At 53.2% G+C, this 22,976-nt stretch overlaps 1 non-coding gene across 1 annotated transcript; it reads left to right on the forward strand.

The window, feature by feature from the left end:
- Nucleotides 1-1,690: 1,690 nt before the first annotated feature.
- Nucleotides 1,691-20,406, forward strand: LOC106995574 (uncharacterized). The gene is made up of 3 exons (XR_013399448.1): nt 1,691-2,168; nt 4,999-5,087; nt 16,869-20,406. It is a non-coding gene; the product is annotated as an uncharacterized LOC106995574 (transcript).
- Nucleotides 20,407-22,976: the final 2,570 nt, after the last annotated feature.

The following is a 22,976-nucleotide window of genomic DNA, read 5'->3' on the forward strand; positions in this document are numbered from 1 at the left end:
ACTGTTTGACGCTGCCGCCGCCCACCAGTCCCCACCTGGGTCAACCGCACAGAAGTGAAACCTACCAAAGGGAATGAGGTGTGACCCAGCTGCTGAGTCTCGGGAAACAAGCCCGCATTGAGCTGGTCTCAGTCTTCATTAAGGTTCCTTCTCCCTGCTCATTCCATGCCTAAGCATCCAGTGTACTGAGCAGGGATTTTTTTTTTTTTTTTGAGACAAAATCTCACCAGGCTGGAGTGCTGTGGCATGATCTTGGGTCACTGCAACCTCTACCTCCCAGGATCAAGCGATTCTCTTGCCTCAGCCTCCCGAATAGCTTAGAGTATAGGTGTGCGCCACCATGCACAGCTAATTTTTGTATTTTTAGAGAGACGGGGTTTCACCATGTTGGCCAGGATGGTCTCGATCTCTTGACCTCGCGATCTGCCCACCTTGGCCTCCCAAAGTGCTGGGATTACAGGCATGAGCCACTGCTCCTGGCCTCTTGCTGGTGTTTTAAATAGAGGTTTGAAGGACGGTTGGGAACCATCAGTTTTTTTTTTTTTGTTTTGTGAGACTTGGTCTCGCTCTGTTGCCAGGCTGGAGTGAGTCAGGGCAGGCTGGAGTGCGGTGGTGGCGTGATCTTGGCTCACTGCAACTTCCACCTCCCGGGTTCAAGCAATTCTCCTGCCACAGCCTCCCGAGTGGCTGGGGTTACAGGCGTCTGCCACCAGGCCTAGCTAATTTTTTTTGTATTTTTAGTAGAGCCAGGGTTTCACCACATTGGCCAGGCTGGTCTCGAACTCCTGACCTTAGGTGATCCACCCACCTCGGCCTCCCACAGTGCTGGGATTACAGGCATGAGCCACTGTGCCCAGCTAGAACCATCAATTTTAACTCCAAGAAAAAGGCTGAGGTCAGATGCTGAGGCTGACTCAGGCCTGACTCTTGCTGCAAGAAAATGGATAAACCAACCAACCTGAAGTCAGAAGGAGTTCCTGCCGCTGATCTCTGATGGTGGAGACACCCAGCTAGCTCGGGAACCAGTCCCAAGCTCACTCAGGAGGTTTGCCAAGTTTTCTGAAACCGGGGAGGTTGGGGAGGTATTGTGGTGATTTGGGTCTGAAGACCCCCTGCCTAGGCCCCAGGTGGGAGAAGCATTTCTGAGAATGTGGTGATATCCTGCTGGAGAGGGTGTTTTTTTGCTCTTCGTCCTCTATGTTCTGACAGGCGTGTTCATAGCTCAGGCATCTGTTCATTCATGCCCAGTCCTTCCATTTGTTCACACATCCCATATTAAGCGCTAATGTGGACCAGATCCCCTTTGGGCTCTGGGATGCAGCAGGGAGTGAGAGCTGCAGTTCCTTTCCTTACGGTTTGTACATTCTTAGAAACCAGTGAGTGAACAGCATGATTTCAGAAATTAACTGAGTGATACCATAGGCTGATGGGAGGTGGGGGCAACTTACAGTAAAATGAGTCAGGGCAGGCACAGCTGGGTTGACCCCTAAGAGATGTGCAAAGCCTGGGAAGATTGTTTCTGGCGTAGGGAGCAGCTGTTGCAAAGGCCCTGGGGTCTTTTTAGCCCGTGTTTGGGAGCAAAAAGATGCTGTTATAGCTGAGTGCCACGAGGAAGAGGCCCTAGGAGGGGTCCTTCCACAGGATCATCCCCACGTGGGAAGAACCAGGTCCCCATGCCCTAGCGCACACACGAGGGGATCTGTTCACAGCAGCAGCAAACGTATGGCACGTGCTTCCTGTCCAAACACATCTGTAATGGGTGTCCTGGCTGTGGGTCGTACTTGTAGCGTGTTGTGCAAATGGGATATTTTCACATTCTACAGGCCATAGTAACCACATTCCTAATGGATTCTGGTTTGCTACTTCCAGAAAAGAAGGCTGCTCATCAAGCTTGATGGGCTGTCTGCTCCTATGGGAAGGACGCATGCCTGAGACCATTCTTTCCTGACTTGTGGCCCCATATGCTTGCCCTTCACTGGCTGGGCTTGTCACTCCTAAGCAGCCTTTTGACCCTGGGGTCTTCATCCTGTATTGTGCTTCTGCTTGACTCCGCAGGTTTGCCACCCAAGAAAGTGGCCTGCTGCTCTACCACGGCCGCTTCAATGAGGAGCATGACTTCATCACCCTGGAGATTGTAGACGAGCAAGTGCAGCTCACCTTCTCTGCAGGTGGAGCCTTTTCCCTAGGGAGGGCAGCTCTCAGCAATTCACAGATGCTTTGTGGGTTAAAACGACCCTCGCCCTGTGCAGCGCCTCCAAGCTGCTTACCTTTTCATCCTTCAATTGTAGGTCTAGGAATCTCTTTGAAGAAATCCAGAATGCATATAAGTATGTTCATAACAGTGTTATTTGTAGTGTGGAAATGTGGACGATCTGGCTCATGTTTTCAGAAACCAAAGAACCATTAAATTAAGTGCGATACATCTCTAGATTAAAAATACTGATGCCGGCCTGGCACGGTGGCTCACGCCGGTAATCCCAACACTTTGGAAGGCTGAGGCGGGTGGATCACCTGTGGTCAGGAGTTCGAGACCAGCTTGGCCAACATGGTGAAACCCCATCTCTACTAAAAATACAAAACTTAGGCATCTTGGTGCATGCCTGTAGTCCCAGCTACTTGGGAGGCTGAGGCAGGAGAATCTCTTGAACCTGGGAGGCGGAGCTTGCAGTGAGCCGAGATCACGCCACTGCACTCCAGCCTGAGAGACAGTGAGACTCTGTCTCAAAAAATATATATGTTTTTATATATATTTATATGTTTTAATATATATTTGTATGTATTTATATATGTTTATGTATTTGTTTATATACTCTTATGTTTATATGTTTATATATATGCACACACATATATGTATGTAGATACATTTTGACAAGGCTGGCCAGGCAAGATGGCTCTTGCCTGTAATCCTAGCACTTTGACAGGTTGAGGTGGGCAAATTGCTTGAGCCCAGAAGTTCAAGATCAGCCTGGGCCACATGGTGAGACCCCAGTCTCTTAAAAAAATATGTATATATATTGAGAAGGTCATTAAACATGTTATTCCAGTTGTTAGAAAAGAATATTTCTCTTGACTGCCAACAGGTGTGTATCTGTGTTTTTCTGGCACACATGACTTTTTTGAGACGAAGTCTCACTCTTTCACCCAGGCTGGAGTGCAGTGGTGCAATATTGGCTCATTGCAGCCTCCACCTCCCAGGTTTAAGCAGTTCTCCTGCCTCAGCCTCTTGAGTAGCTGGGAATACAGGCACATTTCACCATGCCTGGCTGATTTTTGTATTTTTAGTAGAGATGGGGTTTTACCATGTTGGCCAGGTTGGTCTTAAACTCCTAACCTCAAGTGATCCATCCACCTTGGCCTCCCAAACTGCTGGGATTACAGGCGTGAGCCACCATGCTTTGCCTGCCGCACGTTACTTTTAGGAGGAATTCTGCCGTCTTCTCTACCTGGAAGTTCACCAAGATAGCTCAGAGGTGCTTCTGTCTCTGGAACCCTGGCCTGTGTTAAATGACGTGTGTAATGATGGGGGATGGAGCTTAGTTTTGTGTATGGAATAAAGAAACTGAGGTACCCGTAACAGCAGCTGACCACCGTGGGAGAGGTGGCCGCAGCCCTCCGCGCTTTGTGAGGTGAGATTAGGTTATTCACCTGACTGGGTTCCTTGACCCATGCCTCTGTTTCCAGAACTACTGCTGGTTCCTGGAGATGGCATTCCCTGCCTGGGACCTGGGACCAACCGCACTGGTTGGGCCTGGGCACCACTTTGGTGCCCCTGAGGCTCCTTCCTCCCGGCTGCTGGTGACTCAGGGTTGTACCACAGAATCCTTGAGGGGACTCGCCTGCTCCAGTGTGGCAGGAGCTCGAGGGGTAGAAGTGACAAACATCCCGAAGCAGAGATGCACAAGAGACATGTCTGCAACCTCACGATGGGATGTGCTATGTGGTTTAAAAGTTGATAAAAACCTGAGATGACATTTATGTGATTAAGTGACTTAAAGGGGAATCGATTTTGATAATTTTGTCCATGCTGATGCAATGCATAGGAAAAGTGATTCGATTCCTGCTGCGGTGTAGGCATGACTGCTGCTAGTTACAAACAGATGAGTTTTCCGTGTTTACATTTTTTCGTATTTAGAAAAGAGGAACAAGGCCGCACGGGGTGGCTCACACCTGTAATCCCAGCAATTTTTTTTTTTTTTTTTTTTTTTTTTTTTTTTTTTGAGATGGAGTCTCGCTTTGTCATCCAGGCTGGAGTGCAGTGGCGCAGTTTCGGCTCACTGCAAGCTCCGCCTCCCGGGTTCACGCCGTTCTCCCGCCTCAGCCTCCCAAGTAGCTGGGACTACAGGTGCCCGCCACCACACCTGGCTAATTTTTTTTTTGTATTTTTGTAGAGACAGGGTTTCACCGTGTTAGCCAGGATGGTCTCGATCTCCTGACCTCGTGATCCGCCCGCCTCGGCCTCCCAAAGTGCTGGGATTACAGGCGTGAGCCACCGCACCCGGCCAATCCCAGCAATTTATAGGAGGCCGAGGTGGGCAGATCATGAGGTCAGGAGTTCAAGACCAGACTGGCCAACATGGTGAAACCCCATCTCTACTAAAAATACAAAAATTAGCCAACCATGGTGTAATCACAGCTACTTGGGACACAGAGGCAGGAGAATTGGTTGAACTGGGGAGGCAGCGGTTGCAGTGTGCTGAGATCACACCACTGCCCTCCAGCCTGGGCAACAGAGCAAGACTCCATAAAAAAAAAAAAAAAAAAAAAAAAGAAAACAAAAAAACAAAACAGAAAAGAGGAACAAGAATTACGTTTGTAACCAGAAAAGAAAATAGATGGAGTGGTGGGTGCCTCCCACCATGGTGTCATGGGGAGGGGAGGGAGGATGTGGCCATGTGCACCTGTCGTCTTGGCCACCCAAGGCCTCACAGCCCAATCCTTGGTCCCCAGTAGGCCTTGACAACCATTGCTTTCTCTCTGGGTCTCCCTCCCACCATGCAGGTGAGATGATAACGACTGTGGACTGAAGGTTCCTGGCAGTGTGAGTGACGGGCAGTGGCACTTGGTGCAGGTGCATGCGGCACTACAAGGTAAGATGGGCCCTACCACTTCCATCTAACCCCAGGGCGACTCAGGAAGGTGCCTTGGGGCTGGGCGTAGTGGCTCACGCCTGTAATCCCAGCACTTCGGGAGGCTGAGTTGGGTGGATCACCTGAGGTCAAGAGTTTGAGACCAGCCTGGCCAACATGATGAAAACCCATCTCTACTAATAATACAAAAATTAGCTGGGTGTGGTGGCGGGCACCTGCATTCCCAGCTACTCAAGAGGCTGAGGCAGGAGAATCAGTTGAGCCTGGGAGGTGGCAAATGCAGTGGGCCAAGATCGTGCCCCTGCACTCCAGCCTGGGCAACAGAGCGAAACTCCTTAAAAAAAAAAGGAAGGCAACCTGGTAGGTTTTCTGTCTTAAGACATTCATGCTCTGAGATAGGTTTAAAATGTGCTATTGGAAAAAGTGGTTTAGGAAATGCACATTTGTGGAGGGTCTGTGTTAATACACCTGAATTTTCTGCTGGGGGCATAGTCCCTCACGGAGCTCTGGGCCGGGGAGGCATACAGGGACCCTGGAGACCACCTGTGCCAAAGGAGGGACACAGAAAGGGCTTACTCCTTTGCAGCCACCTTGGCGAGAGTCTTTACTAGTGGCCGAAATTCCAGACTGTTTAGACACAGCTCTGTAGTCAAAACTGTCCACTCTACCTGGATGTAACTGGAGAGCCAGAACAGTTTCCAAGGAAGTGCCGTGAAAGGCTGGGTGGTTTTGGTTTTACTTTATTTTGCTATTCCTTATCTTGTAAGGAAACACATCATTGGTTTTTGCATCAGAGTGCCGTGCTTTCCATTGCTGTGATTTTGCAAACCCCTTCTCTTGGGGAAGCTCCAGGGTGTGCCACCATTTGGTCATGGGCCTGTGTTGGTCTTATCAGCTGCTCCTGGAGCCTGGCCGTGTCCCCGTGTGCTTCCCCTTCCCAGGCTTCCACAAGGCCAGGGCCTAAGCTTGGCCAGCAGACGAGGGCTTCTCTGTCCTCTGTGAGAATTGAGCCAGTCCTATGGAGTCAGCGTCTTCCTTCTTTCACAGCCAGTGTGCCTGGCTTTGACTCACCAGCAGTTGGGGTCCAGCCACTGGGCCTGAGGTCACAGCACCTCTTCCACCAGCTTTCACTCTCCTTTCCCTGCTGGCCACCGCCATGTCTCCGCCTCCCTAGCATGCCCCTCACATCTGCCTTGAATGTCCCATCATCTCCCAGGCATGCCATACAGACTCCAGGTAGTGGTCACCTGCACACCGACCATGGTGGTTGTCCTCTGTCCAATCAGTGCTGGCCCAGGGCAGGTGGAGTTAGATAGCCTCACTTGGGATGAGAGTGCATGGAGGCTGGTGGGGTGTGTGAGCTGAGTGCTTGCTCGGAATGTGGGGGGATATTGAGAGAAGGCTGGCAGGTGCCTGGGCAGAGTCTAGGATGCCACACATTGGATGTCACCCCTCGTGGGGCCTGGCTAATGGTTGGAGAACCTTGTGTGCTTGACAGCAGCGTAGGGGATTGTGGGGTGAGGGGCTCAGGTCTGAGCAAGCGGAAGAGAGTGGGCCTCACAGGTGGATCTGTTTACCGCCATTGTCCTCCCATTGTCCATTTCAAAGACTGAGACTTTTCTTGACACAGTGCTGTCCTGTGGCTGTGTGGGGCAGTGCTAGCCAGTGCGAAGTGTGTTCACCTGGGCGAGCTGCGCAGGTGGCCCCTGTGTCCTGCCTGGCACAGACTACCTACTCTGACCCCCCTCTCCCCGCGGCCCTTCCTGTTGTGCCCTTCCAGCCTACTGGGGCTGGACACCAGAGCTCGACGCTCCCTGGGGTGGTGCTTCCGGAGGGCCGGGCCACAGGGGACCCTGGAGACGGTGCCCCATCGTCAGGGAAGCTTAGGGCATAGGTGGTGCATTTTCCTTTCTGCTCCTATCAGAAAACCAGGTCCAGGGAGGAACGTTTTTTGCTGGGCATTGGGTGGGCAGGGGGAGGTTGAGTCAGCCTTGGTCTCCCCATCAGTGCCTGTCACCCCAGAATCATCATCTGCTGATTACAGAAGCAACAGTGTGTCCACAGTTGCAGAGGGACTGGCAGCCAGAACGCTGCTGTGGTCACTTCTGTCCACACTTGGCCCTGGCTCTGAACACAGTGTTCACTGCTCCGCCTGCCGCCACCCCCTTCCAGATGCTCAGTGGAGCAAAGTCCCCATGCAGGACGCCACCGGCATTGTCCCGGAGGAGAGGGACCTCATGTAGGAAGATAAACAGAGGGCGGTGGATTACCAGGGATCCACAGCTTCTGTGTCTAGGGCCAGGTCCTTTCAGCAGTGCCTGAGCAAAGCCCCCCCTTGCAGGATTAGGCCTTTCCTGCGAGCGCTACGTGTTTCTCTCTTTTGCCTGAGGTTATTTGATGGAGGAAACTGACCAGATTTTACTGTGTTTTTAGGCGTCCATTAGGAGGTCTGACGGGGCCATGCACAAGGAATGTGTTAGCAGAGATTATGAGCATCTGCTGGTGGGAGAGACGGCACCGCTGTTCCATGACCTTGTCTCCGAGTGGAAGCTCTGACAAACCCAGGTGCAGAGGCCGCATCTGGAGTGCGCTTGAGTCGCAGGCAGGACCAGTCAGGTTTTGAGTAGTTTGGGGGCCTGGAGGGATGGCAGTGGCCGGTCTGAGGTCAGGAAGACTGTCTTCTGGGGGCTGGTTCCTCTCCTCTCTGGGCCTCCAATGTCCCGACCTCCGGCAGCCACCTTGGGGGTGACCTTGGGCCACCAGGGAACGTTCTGGGGAAGAGGACAGGCTCAGGGTGGGAGGCGACCTCCACAGGGAGGAGGTGTTGGGGTCAGACAATGAGGGGTGTGCAGGGCCATGGCCAGTTGAGAGGGGCTCAGGGCTGGGGCTACAAGGGTGGTCTCAAGGGCAGTGGGTAACAGCTGAGGGAATCTCCTGCACACACGTTCCCGCCTGCCTCCGCTCATGCAGAGGGTCACCCCCCACCCGGCCTGGCTGTGTCCTTTCCCCAGCGCGCTTTATTCACCTGCCGCGCCACCTCGCTGGTTTTGGTTTTTGTGTTTCGGGGGATGATTAAGAAAACATATTTGAAGAATGTCAGCATACAACAACAGTCCGGCAAGGGTGGAAGCACTGCTGGGGGCCGTGCTGCTGCTCACCCGCCTCTCTTCAACCTCGCTCTCTGCCCCCCACCCTCCAGAGCAGCTGTGTCTCTGAGGCGTGGGCCACCTGCATTTTAGGTCTGAGTATGACCTCCTGGATGTCGCCTGTTGGAGTGACCTCCTGCACTGTGTCCATGCGTCACCTGCGGGCCTCAGGACCCTTCTCCTGTCTGCCAGTGCATGGTGACTGGGAGCTGCCAGGCTGGTGGAGCAGTCAGGGTCCCCATAGGAAGCAGATGGGGTGTTCCAGTGGGACCAGCCCTGGAAGGGTTATTTACAAAGGCCTGGGCAGGGCGTGGGGCATCATGAGGGGTGACGTGGGACCCAGAGCTGGAGGCAGTGTTGTCAGAGTTGCGACAGCCCGTTGTCCTAGAGCATCAAGGGAAAGGGCAGAATGGAGCCCAGAAAGAAGGGGTCACGGTCAGAAGCCATGGGAGAGGGGCACGGCCAGCCTGGGGCACTCCTCACACCCCTCGCCTCCCTCGCCCTATCCTCCCATCGGGCTCCCCACAGGGCAAAGCCACCTGAAGCCACGGGGCTGGGAACCTTCCCAGGCAGGGAGCAGGCAGAATCTATTTTTCCTTTCTGCTTGATGACATTGTAGACGAGAAGGTTTATTAGTCTAATTCACCTTTAGCAAAACCAAAGGCTGCATTGGAGTCTGACATTTTTCCAGGAAGGTCTTCTCAAAGGCAGGCATTTGTGCATTTGTGTGGAGCTCCGCCAAGCACAGGTGAAACAACACAGCCCTCACTCCCACAATCACCCTGGGAGGTTTGGGGCTGCGTGGAGCATTTTCAATCATTGCTTCATCCCAGGCAATTTTTCTTTTTTTTCCCCTCGAGGATATTTTGAAGGTATTTCCACCACTTGCAAAAGGGCAAACGTGTCTGATGGAAAACATTCTTCCCCCTTGAGATTTTGGTTTTGCCCTCATTAGATTTCAGTGTTTCTGCTCCCCTGTTGCCCTCGGCATCCTGGGTGTTTGGGAGGTTTGGGGAGAAACTTATTCCCTGTGGAGACAGAGCTGGGGAGGGGCTGTCTGGAAGGACAGGGACCCTCAGGGCTCCACTCAACAGACATTCCCAGACTTTGCTTCCCTGGGGCCGCCTGCAGGGATCACATTTAGACTCCACTTTGTTCCAGGAGGTCACAGCAGGGTCAGAGGCACAGACATGCCAACAGGATGTTGAACCAGGGCCCTGAGGAAGCAAGGGTGGCTCGTGCCCACCTGGCCCAGGTATCTTCCAAAGCCAGCTGAGCCTGCCCAGAGCCTGCAGGACGACCTCCTGGCCAGCTGTGGAGGCAGGGACATGCAGGGGAGGTGGTGTCTGACATGGACAACAGGCAGTGTGGTTCTCTGGGTACTCTGAGCTATGAGGTGGGGCGCCAGGAGGCCCAGAGCTGCTGGGAGATTCTGCATGAAGCAGGAACATGGGAGGTGGTGAGCAGCCACACCGGGATTCCCCACCTGGGCGCTGCTGCCCCTTGCAGGCGATGATCCTTCATTGTGAAGCCTGTTCTGGGCAGTGTGCCTGGACTCTGACCACTAGACTTCAGCTGTGCTCCTAACCCAGTTTTGACAACCAAGAGGTCTACATCATTGTCATGCCCCTGAGGTCGTGCCCTGGATAAGAACCACTGGGCTAACTCTGCTGAGAGGGAGTCCTCGTGGCTTCAGGTGGAGATGCGAGACCCTGGACCAGGGGTTGAGGCAGCAGGCTCTACAGGCGGCAGGTGGCCTTCAAGGGGCCCTCTGCGACCATCACCTGGCCAGGGTCAGTACTGTGTTGGCCGCAATCAACATGCTGGCCACGTGTGGCCAGACCACAGCGGTGAAGCCCCACGCCTGAACTGGCTACTAGAGTCGTTGGGATTCTGCCTCAGCAATTTGGCTTCCTCCAGTTCTGGTGATTCTGAGATGGTGCGGGGTTGTCTTTGGCACATTGCAGAAAGCGGTTTTATGAGACAGCATGATTTCTGGTTGCAACAAACCTCCTCTCGAGGACCAGCCTCTGCTTATGTTCAGCAGAGGATCTAAGTGCTTTCAAATTTCCATGACCTTGAGATGACCCCTAGGTCATGCTGTCATTAGAGATTGCTCACCTGTTCCTTCTCAGGTCATTCAAAACCTCTTTGGTTTAAACCCCAAAGTCCCGAGGAGAGTGAGGTGTGACCAGTGCCCCCAGAGCACTCCTGGGGAGGGAAGCCTCTCCGTTTCTGCAAATGTTCTAAAAATCTCAAGGGCTTCCATCTAGTGGCTTGTTTCAGGCTGGTTTTGATGGGACTTTCTGGGCTCTACAGATCTGCCATGGTTAGACAGTTGTGTGGTCTCCTGGGTGGGGCCATGTGGCCTTCCCTTTCCGTTCCTCCCTCTCTCCCTTCCATGTTAATTGAGTGTCGACTACATGCACAGAATCGAACTTACAGAAGTGAACACCAAAGGTATTTCGTAGAATATAAGGTCCTCTGACAGTGGAACGTCATACAACCATTGCCAACAGTGCAGTGGAGTTCTGTGCACCGATGAGGGGAGGAGCGCCCAGGATATTGTTGCTAGATTTTAAAAGCCCTGGTTATAGGGGGTGTGTGTGTGTGTGTGTGTGTGTGTGTGTGTGTGTGTGTGCATATGCATGTGTGTGTTTTTGTTTTTTGAGATGAAGTCCTACTGTGTCGCCCAGGCTTGAGTGTAGTGGCACCATCTTGGCTCACTGCAACCTCCACCATCTGGGTTCAATCAGTTCTCCTGCCTCAGCCTCCTGAGCAACTGGGATTACAGGCACTTGCCACCACACCCGATTAACTTTTGTATTTTTAGTAGAGACAGGGTTTCACTATGTGGGCCAGGCTTTTCCCCAACTTCTGACCTCAAGTGATCCACCCACCTGGGCCTCCCAAAGTGCAGGGATTCAGCTGTGAGCCACTGCACCGGGCCTGGAGACTGGTTCTTCTAGTGGAGGGTGGTGGTTAGAAATGGAGGGCTGGGTGCTTGGTATGCTCTTTGCTCTGGGGTATCTCACTCTCAAGTCTCTTCCTGGGCAGAGCTAGGACACAAAGATGTTTGTGTAGGTGTGTGTGTGTGCATATATACACACACACACACACACACTTAAATTCATACTGATTTTTTTCCCATTTTTTTATCACTACCTGTTGAAAGGCATGAACTTCACTGCAGCACTGCCGAGTTTGCTATGCACATTCACGTCCTCCTGATCCCATACCAGCCCATTCGTGCTGCTTTGTAACAGAACACCCGAGGCTGGGTACTTAAAAACCACAGAGTTGATTTTTCTGAGTCCTGGAGGCTGGAAGCGTGAGCACCTGTAGGTTTGGAGCCTGGCGAAGGCTCATTCCTCATAAATGGCAGTGTCCAGCTGTCCTCACATGGCGGAAGAATGGAAGAGAATGGACCCACTCCCGTGAGCCCTTTTATTGAGGCCTTATCCCATCCTTGAGGGGCCCACCCTCATGACTTCACGACTTCCTAAAGGCCCCCTCTCTTGATACGATCCCGTTGGCCATGAAGTTTCAACATGTGAACTTTCGGGGACTCCTCAGACTATAGCACCCCCAAATTCATATATTGAAATCCTTACCTCCAAGGTGATAGGAAGTGGAGCCTTTGGGAAGTGATCAGGGTCTCCCAGGAGTGGAATGAATGTCCTTATAAAAGAGGCCTCAGACCACCCCTCACTCCTTCTGTCATCTGAAGGGGTGGCAAGAAGGTGCTGGTCTAGGAACCAGGTGGCAGACTCTCACCAGACGTTGAATCTGCCAGCACCTTGCTTTTGGACTTGCAGCCACCCAAACTGAGAAACAGATGTGTGTGGTTTACAAGCCGCTCAGCCTCTGGTATTTTGTTACAGCAGCCCAAGTGGAGTTAGAGTTCATTCTTGTTTTTTTCCTCTTCTATATTTGTAACTCTTTATCAGTTCAAAACCTGTTTTCATTCTCCTTAGTATAGTTACTGATTTTTCTCAACATTCCATTATTTAAACAATCTCGAAACTCCATCAGGCCGCCACTTCACTCAGCCCCCTTCCTGTCTGCCCGCTCCACAGCTGCCCCCTTCCTGGCCGCCCTGTCCATGGCCACCCCTCCCTGGCCACTCCTTTCCTGGCTGCCCCCTCTCTGACTGCCCCCTTCCCAGCTGCCCCTTCCCTGGCCACTCCCTTCCCCGCTGCCCCTTCCCGAGCCTTGCTGCTCTGCCCCACTCAGTTCTGATGGTACTAGCTGGTTCTGACTCCAGCAGTTGGAGATGGGTCTGCATAGAGGCTTGAGGCCGAAATATTTCATTATTCAGAAAAGAAGAGAGAAAAGAAAGTTTTTTTAAAGAAATTTAAAGGGAATAAAAATCCAAAATACCAAAAGATGTGAGATGCAGCTAAAGCAGCACTGAGAGGGAAATTTATAGCACTAAATACTCACATTAGAAAAGGGGGAGTCTCATATCAATAAGCTGGGAGAGCAGGTGCCAGGGTGCCAGCACCTTCACCATGCTGGCCTTAGCCCATCCTGTGCCCGGAACCTTCCAACACAAGAATTGAGAAAAATCTCAGATACAACCATTTGGCCCCTTTCATTCCCATGCTGTTTCTTGTATAAGTATGTGGCAAACTTTAGAAATTCCTCTTAGAAATGTGAATGGGGCGGTCTGTCTGTCTCATTCCTTATGCCCCCGACCTGTACCATTCATTGTCGGCTGTGACCCAGTCAAGCCACCGAGTGCTCTTCCTGACCAGAAACCTCCACGCCAGCGCCCTGCAGAAGCTGCTTGAGTTGCTTTCTCTGTGTGAAACTCAGAGGTGGACGGGCCACTCCACAGTCTGGGGCTGTTACCACTGCCCAGTTTCTGCTGCCTCCTCGTGCTCCACGCCAGCCTTTCAGCAGAGACGGAGTTCGTCTTCCTTTTACAAAAATGCATGAGCCAAGCCCAGATCACACACACCTGCTGTTGTCTTCACTTAGCCCCATTCAAGCTACTTGTGTAAATTGTCCATGCACCTTTTGACCCCTCCTGGAGAATGTTCACCTCTCTTGATTGTGTTTTATCACTCATAGCCTCCTGGTGGGAAGGCCAAATAATGCATTTTCTCTCCATGTTAGAGGGAAAAATTGGAAAGATCTTCCCAAAAGTTATCCAGGTGGAGAGTGGCAGGTGGCTGGTGAGGGGGGAGGATGCCCACCCAGGAATCTTTTTTTTGCCTTATTCAGGTGAAGTTCACATAACATAAAATGAAGTTTTAAAATGGCATTTAGTGTATTCACAGTATTGTGTCATACCACCTCTATTGAGGTCTAAGATATTTTCATGCCATCAGTTGACCAATAGTAGTAACTTTTTAAAAATGGTAAAATATTTTCATCACCTACGCCTGTAATCCCACCACTTTGGGAGGCTGAAGTGGGTGGATCACTTGAGGTCAGGAGTTTGAGAGCAGCCTGGCCAACATGATGAAACCCCATCTCTACTAAAAATACAAAAATTAGCCAGGCGTGGTGGTGTGCACCTGTGATCCCAGCTACTTGGGAGGCTGAGGCAGAAGAATTGCTTGAACTGGGGAGGCGGAGGTTGCAGTGAGCCAAGATTGTGCCATTGCACTCTAGCCCAGCCTGGGTGACAGCAAGACGCTGTCTCAAAAAGAGTATTTTCATCATCCCACAAGGAAACCCCATACTATTAGCAGTCACTTATTACCCTTCCCCAGCCCCTGGCAACACCTGTCTGCTCTGTGTCTGTGGATGTGCCTGTCCTGGAAATTTCATAGGAATGGAGTTGTACAATGTGTGTCCTTTCATGTCTGGCTGCTTTCACTGCGCGTGGTGTGTTCCAGGACCCCCGCGTTGTCATATGTCAGTGCTTCATTCCTTTTGGTGGCTGGGATTCCAGTGCAGGGATGGGCCAGTTTTACCATTCATCTACTGATGGCCATTTAGGTGGTTGCCACCTTTTGTGAATTGTAGGTAGTAATGCCATCAACACTCATGAACTCATGTTTTTTGAGTTCCTGTTTCAGTTCTTTTGGGTATACGCCTGGGGGTGGTAGTTCTGTGTTTAATGTTTTGGGGAACCCCATCTGTGCATCTCAAACCACCCACAGCACCGTGTTTGTGCGCCCCCTGCCTCCCCGACACTTGCTGGCCCCCACCGCAGAATTAGCATCATATTAAACCAGACTCACCGAGAGGCGGGTATTTTAAACCAGGGCCCCACTCAGCACCTATTCTGGGATGGCAGGAGAGGGATGGGCCATCGGGATGCTGTGATTGCTTCTCTGGGCAGCAGGGACCTCAGACTCCACAGGTCACCCCCTCCTCCGCGCAGCCCTCCTGCTGGTTCTTTCAGCTCTCCACCCGAGAACGTTTGGCTCTTTGGCCAAAAGGGCTGTTACTTTGGACCCAGTGGTCGCTGGTGGGTCTGTCTGGGAGTCAGAACCAAGCAGCACTTGTTGGGTGCTGTGTATCAGAGACCGTTTCTTACATGCCCCGTGCCTGCTGCTCTGATTCACGAAGGCCAGACTGAAGTCAGGTCTCCAAGCAGTGGGCGTCTCACATGAGTCTGTGCCACCCGAAAAACAAGTGTGGATTGTGTTGGCCTTGTCTTTTACCTCCAGCTTTCTTTCTCCCGCGGTTTTTGCTTGAATCTGTAGCTCTGAGCAGTTGATTACCAGCAGCAGTTTACAACAACTGCAGTTTTGTAAACAGCAGCTTACTTTCATGAAAGCTTTCCCAGTATAAATGCTATTATGTCCTTCCCCCAGAAGTCTCATGCCCAGCCCCAAAAATGTGAATTATAAGTGGTAAAGATAATGTGGGGCTCACACAGTGCGGGGAGGTGGTTCTTTGCCTGGGATTGCACCTAATGTTTAAGCACCCCATAATGGACCACACTTCCACGCGGTTTCCAAAGTGGGCTGAGTTACGAGCTAGAAAACAGATAATTTTTAATGCACTCACCTTCCTGTTGCTTAACCAAAAGTGAAATCTTTAAGGAGACAGCTTATTAGGCCTTGTGATTTTATCAGCTGGTGTAAAATAAAAAGGAAATGTACTCGAATACCAGGGAGCATGGCAGAAGCCTCCCTTGGATTTACTGAGAAAGATGTGTGGGAAACTCACGTATCTCTGTTGATGTCACCCTCAAAGTCCCTGTAACACAGAGAAGATGTGTGTTGTAATAGTCATTATCTTGCACAAAAAGAAATTGAGGTACGGTGGTGGATCTCATCTACCTTAGATGATTGGATAAGGGGGAGTAGCAGCCGCAGCTGGGGTGGCCACGTATAGCCGTGCGGGCTGCACACTGCACAACTCGAGGCAGGGCTTGCTGCCTGGGTGTCCAGGGTCCCCTGAAGTCATGCAACTTGGCCATCTGGCTGAGCTCCTGTTTCCAGTTCTGTGTGCTGCCTTTCAGCCTAGTTGCCCTATTTTTGAGATGTGGATGTCCTGGAGTAGGCGGGCCCCGATCCAAGATCAGTGTCGTCCTAAGAGGACAGATGCTGAGACTCAAAGGCACTCAGGGAGAAGCTGCGTAGCCAGCTCCTGGAACACACCATGCTCCAGAAACTCCTGAGTTTCCGGAACTTGAGACCCACGTGCTTAAGTTCCGTGGCCAGCATGGATCATGCAGGGCTGGTGCTGCTTTTCTTGCTGGAAGGGCGTCTGAGGCTGACTGGGTGGATGTGCGCCTTATTCTAGGAGGGGCTGACCAGGAGCTGAGACCCATGAGAGCTGCCTAGGGAAAGGGGGCTCATCCCCGGATGGCAAACCGTATCTCTTTGAGAAGGGAGAGGTTTCACCCGAGGTCACTGATTCCAGAAGGACTCTTGTACCCCACCCTGGAACAGACTCCTGGCCCAGACAGGGAGCTCCACACCTTAAGACGAGATGTGGGGCCGTCGGCGGCCAGGCAGCGGCCTCCTGGTATCTGTACTGTAGGAGCCACAGGGTCAGGGAGCAGGAGACTGGCCAGGCGCTGTGGTCAGGAGGACACCCCCAGAAGAGCAGAAGCGGGTGTTCACAGGAGGGGCCCTGGGGCTTGAGTGTTTCCTGCTATCTTCATTTTCTGGGGCCCCCGTCACAAAGTACCGCGGACCGGGTGGCTCAGACAATTCTCTACCAGTCTGGCACTTAGAAGTCTGAAGTCAAGGCGTGGGCAGGGCTGTGCCCTCTCTGAAGTCTGAAGGGCTGGGCCCTCCCTGTTTTTTCCTAGCTGTTGGGGGTCCAGGTGTCCCTCGGCTGGTAGACAGCCACTCCAGCAGCTGCCTCTGTGGCTACGTGGCTTCTCCCTGCATGCCTTTGAGTCTCAGCATCTCGGTCATCTTCGATTGGGGCCTGCCTACTCCACGACATCTGCATCTTAATTAATTCCATTGGCGCCAGCTCTTTGTCTAAACGAGGCCATGTTCTGAGATTCTGGGAAGCAGAACTTGAAGGGTCACCATGCAGCCCAGCACAACTAGTTTGGGGAACTAACTTAAGGCTGGGGGCTCCTCATCCTTGTCCACCTGCTGCCCACCCTGTGATGTGTCCTCCCCACTCCATGAGTGACAGGTGCACCTGCTGAGGACAGTGGCAGAGAAAACGCTGATGCCTTCTGTGCTTTCTCTCTTGACAGCCCAACATCGGCTACCTGGGCCTGCCCCACAGGCCGTCCAGGGAGAAGATGGCTGTGTTGACGGTGCGGTGGATGACTCTGTTACAGCTGTGGCTGTGTGCTTCGGGAAAGGACATCGGGAACTACAGCTGCGCTGCCCAGGACACTCAGACTGGCTCCAAGAAGTGAGCATCTGAGGAGGGGAGGCCCTGGGGGTCCGCGCCCCCTAACGTGCTCATCCTGCAGACTTCCCAGAGCAGGGCCCCATGTAGGTACTCTGGGTGCAGTGCCCTAGCAATCTCAGTCCAGGCTGGAGTCAGACTCCCTCTCCATGGTTGGGGCACCTTCCCTCTGACATGTTAGAACCTTCTAGAATAGTCTCCCTAAGTATCAAGAGTGGCCAGGCCAACCCCAGGGTTGTGATGGCTGATTTGTAGACCCAGAGACGGTCTCTGGCCCCACTTCCACAGATTACTGGCTTTGTTCCCACAAATTCTGGTGCTTGGGACTCCAGGACACTCTGTTAAGTGAAGTGCTGTGTCACCCAGGTCGTCCCAGAGGCTTATGTGTGTGTTTATGTTTTCCTGAGATGGGGTCTCGCTCTGTTGCCCAGGCTGGACTGCAGTGGCACGCTCCCAGCTCACTGAAGCCTTGATCAACCTCCTGGGCTCATGCCATCCTCCTGCCACAGCCTTCCGAGTAGCTGGGACCACAGGCTTACACCACCACACCCAGCTAATTTTTTAAATTTGTTGTAGAGACAAGGCCTCCCTATGTTGCCCAGGCTGGTCTTGAACTCCTGGACTCAAGCAGTCCTCTAGCCTCGGCCTCCTGAAGTGCTGGGATTATAGGCACAAGCTACTAAATCACCACAGAAGAACCTTTTTTGAAGATAATATAATAGCCCTGATACATCCTGAGCACCTGATAGGGGCTGGGGGCAGTCCCTTGCCTGGTTCATCTCATCCTGCCCAACTGGGTTGGAGGCGGGATGGTGCCCTTTTGCTGAGATGTAAACTGTGCCCCAGAGAGGTCACAGCCCTTGCCTGAGGTCGCACCACTGCCTGGAGTGCCACCAGGGTTCTCATTTTCTTCTGGCCTCACTTCAGGTCCATTCCTTTTTCTGGAAGATCTCAGAGGCCAAAGTGGAGTCGAGTCCCCACTGGCCTTGACCTGTGCCCCCCGTGCTCACATTCAGTCTATGTGTGGACCAGCCTGGGTGGGCAGGACTTGGTGGTCACTGGTGAGTGTCAAACACCGAAATGGTCAGGACCGAAGGCAAGTGCAAGGAAACAGGCACAGAGAGGCATACGGAGCCTTTGGCGGGACCAGATGCTGCTTGGTTTCTGAACCCAGCCTGCTGTGGCTGCCTCTTGCTGCCCAGACATCACAGCGGACAGCTTTACCTCCTCAGTTCCCTGGCTCTGACCAGCCCTCTGCTCCTGGGGGGCGTCCCCAACCTGCTGGAAGACTTCCCAGTGCACAACTGACAGTTTGTGGGGGTGCGTGCGGAACCTGTCAGCTGACAGCAAAAATGTGGACATGGCTGGATTCTTCGCTAACAATGGTACCAGAGAAGGTACGGTGGCCGCCGGGGTGTCGGGGCTGCCGCAGTGGCATCTGGTTGGACGTTGGCAGCCACACAGAGGTCACCGCTTACAGATCGCAGGGGAGCCATCTTTTTTCTTACCAACGTGTGTGCCCGGCTGTGGGCAGCTCTGGCAGTGGAACCTGGAGTCCAGGCTCTAGATGTGCAGCTCCCAGTTTCTGCAGTTCGGAGTTGCTGTGACGCTGCGGGCCCAGCCAGCTAACCCAAGGCACACATGATCCTAGGGTCTTGCATATGTCACCTGGCGACCGGATCGGCTGCCATGATGGCCTGGAGCCCCAGCGTGTCCAAACGTGGGCAGCGTGTTCAGCACCACCTCAGTTCCCACGTTCCTGCCTCTGCCAGAGGTGTTTAGACCTGGTCTGATTTCTGTCCAGCCCTGTGTTCATTCCATCCTGGTTTCCCACACCGTGCCCGGCACAGCACACCCTGAATGGTTCCTTTAAGTGGGGTTCCACTGCATGCTCTGTGTTGCCAGGCTGCTTGGAGGAACTTCCATGATGGGACGTGGTGTCAGAACAGGGGCACCTGTGTCCACAGGTGGAACATGTATGTGTGTGAGTTTCCGCTCCAATTCAGTGGGAAGAACTGCGAGCAAGGTGAGTGGCTGGCATCGTCCATCCCCCGGCCATGGCGGCCTGGGAGGTATTGCTCCTTGTGTCTGGGACCACTGTGAGGAGGCTTCACGTTCTGGACCAGCAGCCTCCGGCAGCATATGCTGTGTTGACCGCGGACTCAGTGCTCTCTCCAAGAGACTGTACTCCGCAGAACCCCCACTCCTGACCCTGGGGTCCCCAGTCCCACCAGCCACTCCTGACCCAGGGCCAGCCCCACTAGCCACTGAGCCCAGGGATCCAGAACCCACCTCCTCCTGCCTCCCCTCCAGCTTCAGAGCCCCTTGCCATGCCCATCTGTGGCTAGGGCCCTGCAGGTCTTCACACTTCCTAAGAAGGAGGCTCACGTTCCAAGGTGGGCTTTTGTGGAGCCCACATGGCTGACCGGCCTGCAGGCCCATCCCCCAGCCCTGCAGCCAGGAGTCTCCAGCCCGTGTGATTTCTGGAGGCACCTAAATTCCCTGGGCCTGTATTCACAGCCATGCCCCACCCCCAGCTCTTCAGCGGTGACAGCGTCATTTCCTGGAGTGATCTGAACATCACCATCTCCATACACCGGTACCTCGGGCTCATGTTGCGAACTCAGAAGGAGCACAGCGTTCTGATGGCGGCTATCAGCAGCACGCCCACCTACTTTTGTCTCCAGGTGACTGGGGTCCCATGCCACCAGGGCACCTGCTAGGTGGGTACTCAAGGGAGGGACCCAGGTGCTGGGCTTCCTGGTGCACACTCCAGCACCTGCTACTTACCCTTCCCCTTGTGCCCACCCCTGGATTTCTCCGAAGAGGATGAGGAGGAACATGAGCCCTTTCCTCTGGGAGGTGGAGACTGAGCGAGGGAACATGGGGTTAGGCCAACCCCAGGGGCCAGCAGAGCTCAGCCGAGGTGCATTTTAAACGGCAGCTCCAGTCTCCCTCTAGCCCGAGGGTTTGGCTAGAGCCATGGGCATTGCAGAGCTGAGGGAGGTGCCAAACCTTCAGGTGGAAACAGCGGGCCTCACCAGTTAAAGGTGCAGCCAGGTGGAGGCCAGGCGCCCTGACTCACGCCTGTAATCCCAGCAATTTGGGAGGCTGAGGCGGGTGGATAACCTGAGGTCAGGATTTCGAGACCAGCCTGGCCAGCATGGAGAAACCCTGTCTCTACTAAAAATACAAGAAAATTAGCCGGCCGTGGTGGTGGACGCCTGTAGTCCCAGCTACTCCGGAGGTTGGGGCACGAGAATTGCTTGATCCCAGGAGGTGGAGGTTGCAGTGAGCCGGGAACATAACCGTTGCACTCCAGGCTGGGCGACAAGACCAAGACCCAGTCTCAAAAAAAAAAAAAAAAAAAAAAAAAAGCTGCAGCCAGGTGGTGGTTGGCATCAATGCACCATTCACTGTCTCCGGGAGCTTGGCTCAGCCAGAGATGCATAATGCCCTACTGTGTCGCTGTCTGCATGTTTTCTCTATCTTGTTGGTCTTTACTGTTTCCTTTATTTGAAACAAAAGTTTATTTGTTGGATAAAGTTCTGAACAACTTTTAGAAGGTGGTATAAATGCACTCTTTCCTCTGGTTTCTTGCATCACGCAGTTTCCGCTCACATCTTCCATGCTCCGTAGACACTTCCTGTGAAGAACAGTCATAAGCCCTGTCTTCTCTCATCAGGCTGCCCTTTTGCCACACCCTGGAGACTCCGCTGTACAAGGTAGCCACGCGGACCCTTCCTTCAAGGGAACCCCCAGCCCGCCCTCTCGCCCCTCTGCCTGCACATCCCCAGGTCATTCTCATCTGTAGTGATGGCGGGGCACAGACGTTCTCCTGTAAACCGTGTTGTTGTGACCCTTTTTGATCAGGGTCTAGCTCTGAAAACTCACTAGGCAAATCTCCCTCCTGAAAAGCTCTCTTTATGTCTTTTTTTTTTTTTTTTTTGAGATGGAGTCTTGCTCTGTCGCCCAGGCTGGAGTACAGTGGCCAGATCTCAGCTCACTGCAAGCTCCGCCTCGAGGTTTACGCCATTCTCCTGCCTCAGCCTCCCAAGTAGCTGGGACTACAGGCGCCCGCCACCTTGTCCGGCTAGTTTTTTTGTATTTTTAGTAGAGATGGGGTTTCACCGTGTTAGCCAGGATGGTCTCGATCTCCTGACCTCGTGATCCGCCCGTCTCAGCCTCCCAAAGTGCTGGGATTACAGGCTTGAGCCACCCCGCCCGGTCTATGTCTTTCCCTAGACCTAATTTGCCTCTCCTACCACAGGAGTGGCCTGTGGGAGTTGTGCCTGAGCAGGACGCTCTGTCTTGATTTTACAGATTCCAAAACTGGGTTATTCCTTCCTTTCTCCTAGGCTTTTTGTTTTTTTTGCTGGAGTTTTGCTCTCGTTGCCCAGACTGGAGTGCAGTGGTGCACCCTCAGCTTGCTGCAACTTCTGCCTCCCAGGTTCAAGCGATTCTCCTGCCGCAGCCTCCCGAGTAGCTGGAATTACAGGCATGCACTCACCACCACACCTAGGTAATTTTTTGTATTTTTAGTAGAGACGGTTTTGCCATGTTGGTCAGGCTGGTCTTGAACTCCTAACGTCAGGTGATCCACCTGCCTCAGCCTCCCAAAGTGCTGGGATTACAGGCATGACTCCTAGGCTTTTTTCCAAGTTTGTACATTTGTGTTTATGCACGCATACATCTCTGTGCAAGTGTGTGTGTGATGTCAGTGTGTGTATGTGCTTGTGTGCACATCTGTATGTGCATCTCCACATGCATGCACATTTGTGCATATCTGTGCATGTGTCTGTATATGTAGGTATGTGCAGGCGTGTGATGAGACCTGGGTGCACACGGTCTCAGAGCAGCATTGACTTCCTTCTTCCTGTTATCTCCAACCAGAGTGGACCTGGGTCTCCCTCCCACCCTCCCTTCAGCACACGGAGATGCTGCCCTTAGGTTAGCCTCCTCTCCTGCCTTGGGGTGGGCCACAGAGGAACACTTGCCCCGTCCTCCCAGGATGACCCCCCCCCCAGGTCCCCACAGTCAAGAAATCCCTCCCAGAGTGAGGTCTGGGCCAGCTGCGTGTCCTCTGCCGTCAGCTGTGCGGAACCACACCTTGTTGCTTTTGCTCCTTTGGGCTCTGGACCTCCTTGTGCTGCCCAACATGTCCTGGATGCCATCCCCCATCAGGGGAGGCTGGGCTGGGGTCAGAGGTGAGATGGATTTTACGGAGTGCCTGCTCCAAGCTCTCGTTCCACACAGGGGGAACTAAGGCATAGAGGCTCTTCACTCGGCCCCATGGTGCATTCACTGCCCATGTTCCTGGAACGGCCACAGGCCCCTCTTGTCACCCCTAGGGACAGCCCATCTAGAAGCAGTTCTGTGTAGCCGAGATTGGCGTGAGGGTTGGCGGGTGGACAGAGGGGCTGTCCAGCTCATGCCCTCCCCATCGCGAGTGCCTGGTTGGAGGGCGGCGGGGGCAGGAACGAGCGTGCTCCCCGCAGGCTGGTGGAGGTCAGGGTCTTAGCAGATCAGGGAGGGCTCAGGAGACAGGTCAGGGCTGGGGCAGGGGCTCCAACCTGCATAGTGAGCCTTAGCTGTTACTCCCCGGCCACAGCTCGGGAGCGTTTTCCAGCACAGATGGCTCGGATTGCCTGGAAGGTGCAGTGTGCACCAGGGATGATGACAGCTGGCCTGTGGGCCCTTGTTAAACTTGTAATTTCATGAGTCCTAGGTAGCCCTAGAAGCTTGCTCCGGGCCAAAACTTGGCAAATGCCGTGCTGCCCCGGGATGGCATTTTCTGTGCGGTGGTTTCAGTGTCAGAACAAGTTAAATTGGCTGTTTGGAGGCAGGTGATGAATTTCGGGGCCTGCAGGTTGTCATTTGGCAGTGGGGTCTCTGTAGGAGTCAAAAGTGTGTGTTCAGTAGGAACGGCGCTGGAAGCCACAGATTC

Source organism: Macaca mulatta, chromosome 10 (genome assembly GCF_049350105.2).
Source record: "Macaca mulatta isolate MMU2019108-1 chromosome 10, T2T-MMU8v2.0, whole genome shotgun sequence".
Taxonomy (NCBI): Eukaryota; Metazoa; Chordata; class Mammalia; order Primates; family Cercopithecidae; genus Macaca; species Macaca mulatta.